This window comes from Urtica dioica, chromosome 3, assembly GCF_054948205.1.
Source record: "Urtica dioica subsp. dioica isolate 48M chromosome 3, U.dioica_male_clone48M_v1_H2, whole genome shotgun sequence".
NCBI lineage: Eukaryota > Viridiplantae > Streptophyta > Magnoliopsida > Rosales > Urticaceae > Urtica > Urtica dioica.
Window position 1 is genome coordinate 44,006,327 of NC_142758.1, and position 13,057 is coordinate 44,019,383.

A 13,057-nucleotide genomic window follows, 5' to 3' on the forward strand; every position below is an offset into this window, starting at 1 on the left:
CTATTTTGTTAATCACTTAGTTTGAATTGGTTATTTCGTACAAAATACCCTTTACATAATTGGTTATGGTGGAGGTTTATTTGCAAGCATGGACGAAGCTAAATTAGAAAAATTACCTTAATGACAAATGGAAAAAAATGAGTTAAATTAGCATTTTTAATAATAGAAAAAAATGATTTTCTTAATTATGACCCTTAGAAATTTTTCGTACTTCATATGATTGTCCTTGCTTGTAAGGACCCTCACCTCCCATCCCCAAATCGGATCACGTTGCTAAATTATTATTTTAATTGAACTATATAATTGATTAAAATAATCGTTATTCATTCGTCTTTCATACCTGAGCCGTCCGCGCCTTATTACATCAAAATATAATTGTGTTTAGTGGCGTGAGTAGTAACGACTAGGGGTGTGCATGGTCCGGTCCGGTCTAAAACCGGTCAAAAAATCAAACCGAACCGATTTAAACGGTTTTAAAAAAATTAAATCGGACCTGACCAAATAAGAAAAAAAAACCGGACCGGACCGAACCGGTTAAAACTGTCCGATCCCATTTTAGACCGTTTAAACCTTTTTATACTGGACTGTTTAGGACCGTTAGACTGTTTTAAACCGGACCGTTTTATTTTAGCCTAATTTTTATTTATATTTTTCATAAATAATAACCGGTCCGATTTTTTTTAGACCGTTTGGACCGTTTTAGACCGGACCGTCTTAGACCGGACCGTTTTAGACATATTTTGTTATTAATTTTTTTTATTTAAATACTAACCGGTCCGGTCCGGTCTAAACCGCGGTTTAGACTTTTTAGACCGGACCGGACCCTTTAAAAGTTTAAACCGGACCGGACTGGTGAAATTTTAAACCGTTTAAAATCGGACCAACGGTCTAAAAACCAACGGTTCAGTCCGGTTTACGGTTTTACCAGTTTTTTTTGCGCCGCTCTAGTAACGACGATACTAAAATCAAATAGTTGGTATTTTAGCCGACAAAAAAATTTAAGTATTAAACTGTATTTAAACAAAAAAAAAAATTAAGTATTTATGACGTTATTTTCTCTTAATATATTTATATGGCTGTCAAAATAATATATTTAAATGTTGGTGTAATAAAAGCTGTCAAAAACCCACTTGCACATTAACCACGTGGCAAGATGCCACAGGGGTGTCTTGTACAGCTAGCAAAGGCTTAACACCATGCCACGTTCCACGTCATCAAAATGCTCCCAGACGTGGGACCCATCTTCAAAAAGTTTGGGAAAAGTTCCACTGACATCTTTGCCGTTGATCCCCAGCGAATTATGTATAGCCACGTGCCAACTGTGAGAATAGTAGAGATACTCAAAAACTCAAAAGAAGAGAATAATCTAATCTAATCTCCGTTGCTTTACACTCAATTTATTTATTTCCGGCCAAAGAAATAGAGGAATCTTCTTCTTCTTCCAGTGGCTGTCCTTCGTGGATTTCAGCAATATATATTTCTGTGTATATAGTATATACTGGTTCGACGGTGACACGTGGCCAGTTTTGCGAACGGGATAAGGAAGGACCATATCTTTTTCTCTTATCCATTAAGCTCGCTTGGAATTTATATTTCACCTGCACTATTTAAAAAAATAAAAAATTACAAGAGAAAAAACGAATTTGACACGTTTAGGCTGACATGAGCATTTTTAAGTGATATTTTACCAATGGAAAAATAAGAATGACTTTTCGGTTCTGAGTACATAGTGATATTTGGCACCTTGCTTCAAGATGTCAATCTAGAGACAAAAGTGAAAACACAAAACGGACAACTTTCTATATTATTTTCCACACTTGATCTAACATTGTTCTGACTGTAGATGTGAAAAGATAATTTCACAATTTATATGGCCAGCGATCACCGTAAATTTTGGCCAATGGCTAAGAAAATATTACTAAAACAATGATATCCTCATATATATTCTCTCATTTACTTGATAGATTTATTATTTAGGCTATACGAGCATATTACAACCTTCATCAACATTATTATGTACCAGTATAGCCGGACTTGAAATTAAAATACCGAAGAGCACAACAACGAGAGTGCAAGGCTACTCAGTCTTTTATAGAGATGACAATTTTATTCATATATGCACGTACCACAATTTTACTCATATATGCACGTACCACAATTTTACTCAATCTTATTAGAATCGGTTCTCGAACTTACCCTTCTGATCTCCTGGACTTCATTTTTCTATCATTCTTGTTAGATGATGAATTGTGAACTACGGAGTTACATGTAGGGAAGATACTAGAAACCTAAAATATGGGGTCTAATATGCAAAAAAAAATATCAAGATGAGCTAATTTGTAATTTTTAGAGTAAAAAAATTAAAAAATAATAAAAAAACTGGTAAAAAGTGTAAATTTTTTAGAGGGGCTAACAGTGGCTTTGTCGTTGGTTACATGGTTAATCTTCAGACGACAACTCTAAAACTCAAGTTAGTGTGGGGTAGGTGAAATTCTGTTTAGTCACAAACAAAATGGCGCACACAATATAGAGTCAATGTATGCGACAATTTCTTCCGATGCAAAAGATGGATAAATGTAAAACAGTCATAAAAGTAAATGACATAGAATATGGTAACTGTTAATGCCTGAAAATGGATCAACACGAAAACCGGTCCGCGGTTCGGTCTAGGGCCGGACCCTATGACCGCGCGGTGGTCGAACGGAGAAGTTGCCCCAACACCTGTACCTCCGCCGTGCCGGAAAAAGATTTTCGACGACCCGTCACCTGAGGAAAGAGAAGAGAGTGAGCTAAAGGACCGCGGAGGGGTTTCCTCCGGCGGGCACTCCGACGCTCAACATTAGTCTAGGTGTCGTGCTTTGAGTTCTAGAGAGAGAAGTTGAGGTTTTGTAAGTGTGAGCCAAACTTACCTCCAAAAGGGAAAAATGGAGGTATTTATAGGATTTTGAATGTGAAAAGTTATGGAAACTTTACCGGAGGGATCTTCTGGTTTTGTGAGCTTTACCGGAGGGATCTTCCGGTTTTGTGGGTTCTACCGGAGGGATCCTCCGGTTTTGTGAGCTTTACCGGAGGGATCCTCTGGTTTTGTGAGCTTTACCGGAGGGATCCTCTGGTTTTGTGAGCTTTACCGGAGGGATCCTCTGGTTTTGTGAGTTTTACCAGAGGTGTCCTCTGGTTTTGTGAGTTTTACCAGAGGTGTCCTCCGGTTTTGTGAGTTTTACCAGAGGTGTCCTCCGGTTTTGTGGGTACTACTGGAGGGATTGGCCCTTGGCAGGGCTGGATTGCCTTCACAATTTTTGGATTGGACTTCCTCCTGGAGGTCGAACCTGGCCTGGAGGTCGAGCTCGCCTGGAGGTCGAGCCTGTCTGGAGGTCGAGCTCGCCTGGAGGTCGAGCCTGCTTGGAGGTCGAGCTCGCCCGGAGGTCGATCCTGCCTGGAGGTCCGGCTCGCTTGGAGGTCGATCCTGCCTGGAGGTCGAGTTCGCCTGGAGGCCGAGCCTGCCTGGAGGTCGAGCTCGGAGATCGAGCTGGCGTGGAGGTCGAGCCTGGCTGGAGGTCTAGCTCGCCTGGAGGTCGATCCTGCCTGGAGGTCCGGCTCGCCTGGAGGTCGATCCTGCCTGGAGGTCGAGCTCGCCTGGAGGTCGAGCCTGCCTGGAGGTCGAGCTCGCTTGGAGGTCGAGCCTGCCTGGAGGTCGAGCTCGCTTGGAGGTCGAGCCTGGAGATCGAGCCTGGCTGGAGGTCTAGCTCGCCTGGAGGTCGATCCTGCCTGGAGGTCGAGCTCGCCTGGAGGTCGAGCCTGCCTGTAGGTCGAGCTCGCCTGGAGGTCGAGCCTTCCTGGAGGTCGAGCTCGCCTGGAGGTCGAGCCTGCTTGGAGGTCAATCCTGGCTGGAGGTCTAGCTCGCGTGGAGGTCGATCCTGCCTGGAGGTCGAGCTCGCCTGGAGGTCGAGCCTGCCTAGAGGTTGAGCTCGCCTGGAGGTCGAGCCTGTTTGGAGGTCGATCATGGCTGGAGGTCTAGCTCGCCTGGAGGTCGAGCCTGCCTGGAGGTCGAGCCTGCCTGGAGGTCGAGCTCGCCTGGACGCCAGGATGTGAGGTCCCCTTAGTGGTGAGCTCGACTTGTCTTAATCCCGGGCTCTACTCTTTGGGTCGGGGTCGCCATGCATCCTTGGTTGAGTTGGGCTTTGATGTTTTTTTTTTGGATGGGGAAAAATCCCACACAACAGTAACCATGTTGGGTGTAACATCACCTACTCAGGTGGCAGTGTGCCAAGTGAAAAGAAAATTCAATATATGAAAAGTAGTCAATAGTACAACAATGAACTTATATGAACGATCCCCGCTTCAAAGCTCTTTTTCTATTACTACCCGTGGATTTCAACTCAGACCCACCTTGAATCTGAGATCCCCTCACTTCCGCTCGCAAACATTCTCCCAAGTGTTTAGTAATGTTCAATGTCAACACTCGTGAATACTCATTCAGGAAATCACAAAAATAACAATTCTCTAATACTCAGTGGAGCAGGAATAAATGCTCAGAGAATCACACTACACATCGGACACAATTAGCTTCCCAGTCCGCCGATCGTTCACGTCTAAGGACTCTAAGAGTGTGAGTCAAGACTACGAAGGACATAACCTCTTTCTTTTATATTAATCAACACATTTGGAAAAGGAATTAGGGTTTTCTTACTCATTCATGCGGAAAAAATGTAAGAAGAATGTTTTTCGCGAAACATTATGGCAAAATAGGAAACTTGCCAGAAATACAAATCTAAACACTGTAGTAAAGATGTTTCAACATATCTTGGAGCATAGTGCACGACATCTTGTCAAACAAGCTTGATTGTGCAAGGGATCATGACATGACAGGTTTATTGTGCAAGTTGTTCATCGGCCCATCTTCTTGGCGAGGACCCCTTTTTTTTTTTTTCCATAAACCAAGATCTGCGCATAGGTTATTCCTTGGCCCAGTTGGCTCCAAGGGCCATTTAAGTCTCTTTCCTTGGATTTCATATAAATACCTCATTCCACATAAAGCTTGAGGTGAATTTTTTTGAAATTAATAAAACTCTACCTCTCTTTTATCTAATTTTCTCTCTCTAAAGATTTGAGACTTAGACTCCAATTAACAAAGAAATCAAACTAATGTCAAAAGTAGAGTGTGCATCGAGAAAATTCTTTTGCTTTCATCTGGTTCACGTTCTTCTTTTTCTCATGTGAAGTACAGTTGAATTCGACTTCAGACAAAGTGAAGATGGCGAGTTCAAGAATCCTATCACCATTTCATTCATGTGCGACAATAGCAAGGGTTTGACATCGAAGCACGTGCGGTTTTAAGCATTAATTTAATTACAAGCATATAGCTACTCTTTGGTGTTTTAGAACGATCCACCTTTCGCTCTGATTGGTTTTAGATAAATATTTGACCACTTATCAATTATTTTTCTTTTAGTGAGCATTACAATCATGCACCAACAATAAAAAGAGATATTTATCAAAACTCTGCCTTTTAGATTAAGTTGGTAGAGCACACAACAAAATTAAGAGGATTAGTCAAAAGCTTCAGAGTTCGTCACTAAGACCTTTCACATTATATAATAGTATAGGAGTTTGTCACATTGAAATTTGGGTACCCGGTATAAACATAATTTAAGAGGTGCCTTGCCCAACTTACGAACGATTAGTTTGGCTTACAAAAAAGGCTTTTCAACCCAACCAAAAAAATATTCCTTAAAGTTGCTTGACCAGGCAAACATGGGCGGTCAAGATCTAATCTAAGGTATTGGATTTAGATTTTAAGTAACAAAAGTGGGGAAATGAAAACGAAGGATATTGCAAATATGTGGTCGCTAGTGAACACGCAAGTCATGTCAACACAACAACTTATTGAATAGAGGAAAGAGCTTTGGCCTAGCTAGTGCGTAGGAAAAAGAAGGTTCCTTTTTTGTGGACGAAGACAAATGGAAATACCTTTTATACACACACATAAACACACGCATAGTCGCATATAGTTGTATGTTCTTAGATTAAAAAAAAAAAAAATTAACATATTAATATTATTGTGTGATGAGATTGAATAGAGCACGTCAATTGTCATGCAATCACTAGAAAGCACAAAATTTCCCCTTTGTTCCGCATCTATTTTCAGTTGAATTTTTATAGGAGCACATAAAGACATGTATGGATGTTATTAAAGCAGCAATAATTTTTTTCTCTTCCCTTTTTCTCTATATCTTTTAGAATCTTTGGCCGACCGGTGAGGATAATAATAGTAACAATAGTAATGGGCTCAAGCTTTAACTATTTTGATTGGTTTAATAACCATAAAACTTATGAGCAAGGATTTGACTAACTACTTAACATTTACGAATTCGGATTTGACATACTCTCTTGAAGGTCAATTGAGCTCGTGATTTACATTTATCAGGCCATAACACTTTTTAGTCACTTATCACTAATGAGTAAATATTCTCTCTCTCTCTCTCTCTCTCTCTCTCTCTCTCTCTCTCTTGTTGTTGTTGTTGTTGAGAAGTTCACATTCTCTTTTGTATTGGGTTAGTTCATTGTCAACTAATTGACTAAATAAATTGAGATTAGGCACTTCATTTTGGCTAACTTGGAAATAACAAAATTAAATTACCACCTCTTATCTGCTAATTTTAGGATAGTGATCAAGAAATGTATTACTTTTGACAATTTGGTTAGGTTTCTTACAAGCACCAAAATCCCCTTTTTCTTATTTATATATTTTTTAAAACTTTTATTTTCTTTTTCTTTCGATAAGCTTCAAAAAGGTATGTGAATTACTTTTATATTGCAAAAGGTTTACTTTTGATGGCAAAAAGGGGCCAAGTTAGGTAGCTGTCCATTACACGTATGCCTTTTGTCTTTGCTTTGTACATGCACACATGTCTTATCATACATTATATCAATGGACCGAGCTAAGCTATAAATCAATTATTTTCCTTTCCGTATTAAATTTCTTTGACCTTTTCCTCCCTGAATATCAAATAAACTTTTCAACTTCACAATGCAAATGCATAAAAATCTACCACTGATTTTCATGTGGTCCTGCTTATGTAAAATCTTAACAAAGTCCTACTTTAAAACAATGATATGTATTTTTTAATTTTTTTATCTGAAAAAATTAATTTTATGTTAATTTTAATATAAAAAAATTAGTCAACCAGGAATTAACAGTTAAAACATTAAAATTAGTTATTTTTACCCTAATTTATTTTTTCATTATAAAATCAAAATTTTTTTTTTCATAGAGTTAATTTATCTGAAATTAATAGCTAAGTGTTAAAGTATCGTTATTTACATCATAGAAAAAAACGATACTCACACTAAAGAATAACACCAAGAAAAATTTAAGACTATAAAATTCGAAGTCTAGGGCACGCTTTCAAGCCACACCAGAATGTCTAACATGGAGTGACCAAGCATCACGTTGCGGAGTTGGTGTTCGGCACGTCCAATCCGCGCCATACTATACCCGCTGCGCACTCTTGCTTTCTGCGGACATTTTCATGCCGCGTACTCCTCCACAAATGTCATCAACTTCGCATACCACTTGTCGGCCAAAATTCTTGTCATGAACTCAATTTGACAAAGGGCTCAATTCACTTCATAGGCTCACTTACCTCCAAGGTCCAGATAAGCCCTGATAATATGGTATCAGACACGAACAATCGCAATACCAACGTTTCAAATGGCTTAGTTCGACTAATTTTTCATTAATATATTATTTGTTTGTAACAATAAAATATACTATTCTATAAGTAGAATAGTAGAGAATATCTCCATGATGCTCACATAAATAATTACTACATTGATTACTCACCAAGGCCCATGTACCTATTAGGAATATTGTCCACTAGAAGATGATGGTTACTATATAAGATAAGAAGTTACTTTATTAACATCATATGATTAGTGGGTTGAGGTCTGATAACATTCGGAATCAATAACAACTATCGTACATAGTCTCCGTATCAAACTGAATCGCATGTTGGGCATCCGAGATCGGACGTTGAACTAAAACTTGGTCGATGACTGATATGTGCCTGGAAAGCCTTATCTAAAGTCATATATGTGGAACACAAGTGAAGGTTGATCACTTAGTAGAAGCATTTTGCACTTGTGGTAAGTGTACGACCCGGACAGACCTTGCCTGTAATGTGTCGTTTAAGGACCGTTACAACACACTAGCCAGGGTCACAAATGATGGTCACAGTGACGCTTGATCTTAATCCTGAAGCGATCATGGACTTCTAGGTCATGTCACCGAGTTCTTTGATTCATCACGTTAAAGGCCAATGAAGATTGAATAAATGGATGTTTTGGGAACTTGGGACATGATTGTAGAAGAAAGTGGTTTACAGATACGGAATCCACTCTTCCTGAAAGAAGGTTAATGTTCTCTCACCTAAGGGTTGATTCCAAAACTGATTGATTGTGCACGCTTTCGAAGTTGGCTTACGTTCGATTGAATCTTTCGCTGGGGAAGCAACGATGTTTAGGGCTTATATGTAACGAGAAATGTATAATGGAACAAATTGACCTATCTCGATATGGGCAAAACCTGGAGGGTCATGATCACGTACTGACTAAATCAGTGGACACTCGTTACGATGAGTAAATATAATTCTAGTATTAAAGGAGAGTTCAGTCTTAGCTTACACGGTGTTGACTAAGATTAGACGAATCGATCGAAAAAGAGAAAAGACTTTTTTCGTCTTTTTGATCAGATTTGTTAAGCTTCTACTACTAGGTCCATCGTCCCCGATTCGGCTTCGATAAAGGCGGATAAGAACGTTAATATAATAGTATGTATTATTATTATTATCTCACTTGCTGTAATAGTGATTGACAACATTAAATTCCAAAAAAGGGTATTTTGCGAATTAAATAAATATTTATAATAAAGTTGTTTATTTATTGCTAGATCAAGTAAATAAACTTATTATTTATTCTTGGACAAGTAAATAAGTGTTTAATGGGCTTAAATCTATAAGGCCTTGAAAAAGCAAAAATCGCCTACCCCTATGGTGTTGGACGTTTTTGCACTGGTATGGTAACCAGTATTTTTCTGTTTTTCTGTTCTATGTAGGAGAATAAATAGGAGATATATTTTCCTATATTCTCTCCTAATATTTAGGCTAAATATTAGGAGGATATTTAGGAGAATATCTAGGAGAATATAATTTCCTAGATTTTCTTCAGAAAATATTTTATACTGTTGTATAAAATAAAATCATAGATATTGATCTGATGGATGAGAGGAAAAATAGGATTCACTTGTTGAGATCCAAGGGCTGAGATTTAATCCACTAGTGTGAACACAATACAAGGAAATAATATTTTTTAGAATATTCTAGAATATTATATAAAGATACCTTTTAAACTGCTATAAATAGAGGGCTGATGTGAAGCAAAAAAAAAAAAAAACACCTAGCCATATAGCTAAAAACACCCACACACTCTCCTTTGTGGCCGTGTGCTTGCTTCTCCTTCCTCCCATCGGAATTGCTTCAATTCCATTCTTAGAAATAAGAGAGAAAGATCGAAAACACCCCGTTTCCAGATCTAGTGAGACATAACGAAGCCCACTCTTTTGTCTTATCTTCCTCGGAGATTACGTTTCGGAAGACTTTGGTGTCATCACATCGAGTCGTTGAAGGAGGAGTTCCAGATCTGATCGTGTGAAGGCTTGTACGTTCAAGACGAAGACGGATTGTGAAAGCTTTCGGTTCTTGAGTAAAAAACTGTAAGTTTTCTTAAACTCGTATTTTATCTGATATGGTTGCTTGATGAAGTTTCTTATGATTAATTATTTAAGTAATCTAGATCTTGTTTAATAACCATGTCAATAATTAGCTCTTGTAAGCGTAATTATTCTTTTTCGCATTTAATTGGTCATTTAAGGTGCATCAATCACCAACATTACCTCTATGTACACACCTACCACAAGGTCAATTGGGCCTTGTGGGTGATATTTTAAAGTTACTTAAACAATTAATAATTTATTCGTATAATACTTTATTACGGATGTGAAAGAAATTGCAACCAAGTTGCAGTAGTGAGATTGTAATCAATTATCTAATTATTACGGGCATCTATTTTTTATCTTATCAAGGCTACCTTGTGGACTATGGACTTAGTAATTGAAACTCCTACGAATTCGAAAAAAAAAACAGACGAAATCTCTATTTCCTCTTATTCATTTGATTCATCAATCTCTGCGTCACTCCACAAGATGAGCCGAGACTGCCCACTTCTTGTTATTAGAATTATATTTTACTCGATGTTTATGAGCGTCCATTTATATAGTCATTTCATGAGCCCAATCCTTCAAGGTTCAAATCGTATCAAGAAAGGCCAAGTATTCCGGTATACATTTCTTGGTACATATGAGCCCTAAGCCTCGTTGCTTCCATAGCGAAATATTCTTTCGTACATACTTACTACAACAGTGCGCGCAATTAGTTGATTCTTGAATCAACCCTTTGATAAGCGCGTTATAAACGTGTTTGTTTGTACTTTCGGAAGTGAAAAAAAGTTAGTTTGAGAGCATTTTCATGTGTTTTGGAGTGTTTTTCTTAATTTTCAGAGTTTGGAAGTTCAAAATGACAAATAGAGCATCGGAGGATGACGGCGCAATCGCAAGGAGTTCAGAACATCTTTCGGATCTCAATTCCGACACCCGGAGCTCAAGATAGGTGGTTCAAAGTGAACCAAGCAATGCACAAACTTCCAGAGTCCTGTGCGTTTGCCCTGTGCGGCCCCTATGCGGTGCACAGCCTTGTGCGTTTTCCGTGTGCGTCCCCTGTGCGGTGCACAGGCTGCCCAGAAGACCTGTGCGGTGCACAGGAAGGGGTGTGCGGCGCACAGGCCCCGATTCCCACATTTTTTTGTCACGCGTTTTAATTATAATCCAAGCCGTTGGATGCGATCCGACGGCCCATATGAGCTCCGAAAAACCTAGGAAACCTACAAAAACACTTTAGTTTGTTCAGAAACATATCTTTTGCTTTGTTTTTAGTTTTTTGTTTTCATTCGGCCGCAAAAATCCCGGGAGAGAAGAAATGTTCAGAGAGGATCATCGTCACCACAATATCGTTTTCACCATTCACAGTTTTTATCTCTATTTTCTTAATCTTTGGGACTCCCGTTTTTATTAATATAATTCAGTTTTAGTCATGATTGCTTTATATTCATCTCCGTTTATTTTCCGTTCAATCATGCACTAAATTCATTAAGGGCTATGGTACTGTAGCAAGTTAGGAATATGGTTATGGATTCAATCATGTCAAATTAATATTCATATGCTCTATCATGTTTGTTTATTTTAATTGCGTGTGTAATGCTTGAATTCGATTAGCTACCGTGTTCATGATATTAGGATTGCTTGATGCTCGGAAGAGATTAGGTTAGTTGTGCACAAGGATTAATTTACCGGGATACATTCCTAGGCTAGACATAGCTAGGCTGTTTCGGAGTCGTGTGAACGTTCTTGTTTTTAATGCTAGCCGTTGTTTTTAGGGGTTGAGATCGAGAGAAGATATCCCGGCATACGTTTAGATTCTTATATGTTCGAGAGAAATCTTTGATTACCATTTTCGTGAGTGTGATTAGCAAACATAAGAGTGTGTGTTTAGTGCTTAATTCCCGAATCCAAACCAGATGAATAACTTGTGAATCCATAGTTCTTGCTTTCTCATTATCGTAATCTATCGTTTTTTAATTGCTTTTAATTTTAGTTTATTTTAAATAACCATCACAATCATCAAATCATTGGGTTCAATTCGTGCTAGTAATCTTGTCAATTTAATTAAAAAATTTCCTCGTGGGATCGACTTGTACTTATGAACTTTACTACTTGAGCGACTACGTGCACTTGCGTACGGAAAAATCGCAACAAGTTTTTGGCGCCGTTGCCGGGGAATTTTGTTTTAATTAAGATTAGATCAACTAGTTTACTATTTGAACTTCTTTTATTTTTTTTGTATTCATCTAGTTTCGTGTTCTCTTTTGCTTTTGTGAAGGTGCATGCGAAAGGACGGTGAATCGAGTCTTCTTCCGATCGACCCTGAAATCGAGAAAACCTGCAAAAAGAATCGACGAGCAAAGAAGACGCAATCAACGATGGCAGAACCTGCACCCGAACGACCACTCATGGAGTATGTGCAATCCACGGTCCAAGGGTATCGCTCGGCGATCAAGAATCCATCGGTTGAAGGGAATCGAAGCTTCGAGATCAAATTGTGGATGATTAACATGGTTCAACAGAATCAATTCTTGGGAGCCCCCAATGAAGATTCGAATGAGCACATCGCAAACTTCAATGAATTATGCAATACTTTCCAGATCCATAATATAAGTACTGATGCCATTCGTCTTCGATTATTCCCTTTCTCTCTACGCGACCGAGCAAAGTCTTGGCTTAAGTCACTACCCGCCGACTCCATTCAATCATGGGAAGACCTCTGCAATGTCTTATTTGCCAAGTTCTTCCCATTCGAGAAGACAGCCCGACTACGAAACGAGATCCATAGTTTTGGACAATGGGAAGGCGAATCTCTACACGAAGCATGGGCTCGCTTCAAAGAGATGCTGAAAAGTTGCTCACATCACGGAGTCACCCTTCCGATCCAGCTTCAAATATTCTACTACGGGCTGCTCTCATCCACGAAAACTTTGGTGAACACCGCGACAGGAGGCACGGTGCTAACTAAGACACCCACAGAGTTCCAGGAACTCCTAAACGAGCTGGCACGATGCAATGACCAATGCCCGGTGGAGAAGCGAATCATGAAGCCACCCCTAGCATCCGCGAATGCCACGACATCCACACCTGATGTGGAAGCAATTTGAGCAGGGACGGCTGAATTGGCATAACTAAAGAAGCAGTTGAAGGAGATGCAAGCCACAGCCCATGCGATGCACTCAGCACCAGAGCCATGCTTCTGGTGTAATGGGCCTCACTTCACCGACGACTGCCCGAACGCAAACGAGTGTCAAGCCGAGAATGTAAATTTCGTGGGGAACTACAATC

The 13,057-nt window shown here is 39.3% G+C and overlaps 1 non-coding gene across 1 annotated transcript; it reads right to left on the minus strand.

Moving 5' to 3' along the window:
* Window positions 1–12,534: 12,534 nt before the first annotated feature.
* Window positions 12,535–12,640, minus strand: LOC149403012 (small nucleolar RNA R71). The gene has a single exon (XR_016296250.1). It is a non-coding gene; the product is annotated as a small nucleolar RNA R71 (small nucleolar RNA).
* Window positions 12,641–13,057: the final 417 nt, after the last annotated feature.